Here is a 2500-nt window from a genome sequence, read left to right as displayed (position 1 = left end):
AAGAGCGAACGGGAGAGAAGGGCCTTGGTCAGGGAGGTGACTAAGAATGCGATGGTCACTCTGACAGAGCTCCAGAGTTCCTCTGTGGAGATGGGAGAACCTTCCAGAAGGACAACCATCTCTGCAGCACTCCACCAATCAGGCCTTTATGGTAGAGGGGCCAGACGGAAGCCACTCCTCAGTAAAAGGCACACAGACCGCTTGGAGTTTTCCAAAAGGAACCTAAAGACTTTCAGACCATGAGACCATCAAGGAGCGGGACTCTAACCCGGAAGCTTATAAGAAATCCCACTATGCCCTCCGATGAACCAATAAACAGGCAAAGCATCAATACAGAACTAAGATATAGTCGTACTACACCGATGTGGAAACATTGAGAGCAAACAGAGAGCGAGAGAGAGAGATGTCTGTCTGTCTGTCGGTCAGAAGTGGTCAGATGAATTGTACTACACCGGCTCCGATGCTCGTCGGATGTGGCAGAGCTGGCAAACTATTACAGACTACAAAGGGAAGCACAGCCGAGAGCTGCCCAGTGGCACGAGCCTACCAGACGAGCTAATTAACTTCTATACTGGCTTCAAGGCAAGTAACAGTGAAACATGCATGAGAGCACCAGCTGTTCCGGGCGACTGTGTCATCATGCTCTCCGCAGCCAGTGTGAGTAAGACCTTTTAAACAGGTCAACATTCACAAGGTCGCAGGGCCAGATGGATTACCAGGACATGTACTCTGAGCATGCACTGACCAACTGGCAAGTGTCTTCACTGACATTTTCAACCTCTCCCTGTCTGAGTCTGTAATACCAACATGTTTCAAGCAGACCACCATAGTTCCTGTGTCCAGGAACACTAAGGTAACCTGCCTAAATGACTACCAACTCGTAGCATTGACGTCTGTAGCCATAAAAAACCTTCAAAGGTTGGTCATGGCTCACATCAACACCAGTATCCCAGAATCCCTAGACCCACTCCAATTTGCATACTGCACCAAAAGATCCACAGATGATGCAATCTCTATTGCACTCCACACTGCCCTTTCACACCTGGACAAAAGGAACACCTATGTGAGAATGCTGTTCATGGACTACAGCTCAGCGTTCAACACCATAGTGCCCTCCAAGCTCATCACTAAGCTAAGGACCCTGGGACTAAAAACCTCCCTCTGCAAATGGACTTCGTGACGGGCCGCCCCCAGGTGGTAAAGGTAGGTAATAACACATCCGCCACACTGATCCTCAGCATGGGTCAGGGGCCCCTCAGGGGTGCGTGCTCAGTCCCCTCCTGTACTCCCTGTTCACTCATAGCACAGTCAGGCATGACTTCAACACCATCATTAAGTTTGCTGATGACACAGGCCTGATCCCCGACAATGAGGAGACTATAGACTATATGGAGGAGGTCAGAGACCTGACCGTGTGGTGCAAGGACAACAACCTCTCCCTAAATGTGATCAAGACAAAGGAGATGATTGTGGACTACAGGAAAAGGAAGACCGAGCACGTCCCCATTCTCATCAACGGGGCTGAAGTGAAGCATGTTGAGAGCCTCATGTTCCTTGACGTCCACATCACCAACAAACTAACATGGTCAAATTATACAAAGACAGTCGTGAAGAGGGCACAACAAAACCTATTCCCCCTCAGGAGACTGAAAATATTTGGCAAGGGTCCTCAGATCCTCAAAATATTTAACAGCTGCACCATCGAGAGCAACCTGACGGGTTGCATCACTGCAACTGCTCGGCCTCCGACCGCACTACAGAGGCAATACGTACGGGCCAGTACCTCACCGGGGCCAAGTTCCCTGCCATCCAGGACCTCTATACCAGGCGGAGTCAGGAGAAGGCCCTGAAAAATTATCAAAGATTTCCTAATCATAAGCTGTTCTCTCTGCTACCATACCGGTATGCCATGTCTAGGTCCAAGAGGATTCTATAAACAGCTTCTACCCCCATAAGACTCCTGAACATCATCAAATGGACTATTTGCATTGTCGTCGTCCCCCCTCACACTGCTGCTACTCTCTGTTATCATCCATAGTCACTTTAATAACTCTACCTACATGTACATATTACCTCAATTACCTTGACCCTCCCTTCCCCCCGCACATTGACTCTGTACCACATTGACTCTGTACCACATTGACTCTGTACCGGTACCCCCTGTATATAGTCTCCACATTGACTCTGTACTGTAATACCCTGTATATAGCCTCCACATTGACTCTGTACCGTAATACCCTGTATATAGCCTCCACATTGACTCTGTACCGTAATACCCTGTATATAGCCTCCACATTGACTCTGTACCGTAATACCCTGTATATAGCCTCCACATTGACTCTGTACCGTAACACCTGTACCCCCGTAATACCTGTGTACTGTATATAGCCTCCACATTGACTCTGTACCGTAATACCCTGTATATAGCCTCCACATTGACTCTGTACCGTAATACCCTGTATATAGCCTCGCTCTTTAATTATTTATTTTTCTTATCTCT

The 2500-nt window shown here is 48.2% G+C and overlaps 1 pseudogene; it reads left to right on the top strand.

The window, feature by feature from the left end:
* LOC135572791 (tripartite motif-containing protein 2-like) overlaps positions 1–2500 on the top strand; it is a 27053-nt pseudogene that overhangs the window by 8418 nt on the left and 16135 nt on the right.

This window comes from Oncorhynchus nerka, linkage group LG8 (assembly GCF_034236695.1).
Source record: "Oncorhynchus nerka isolate Pitt River linkage group LG8, Oner_Uvic_2.0, whole genome shotgun sequence".
Lineage (NCBI taxonomy): Eukaryota > Metazoa > Chordata > Actinopteri > Salmoniformes > Salmonidae > Oncorhynchus > Oncorhynchus nerka.
Note: the sequence above shows the minus strand (reverse complement) of the source record. Positions and strands in the feature narration are given on the sequence as shown.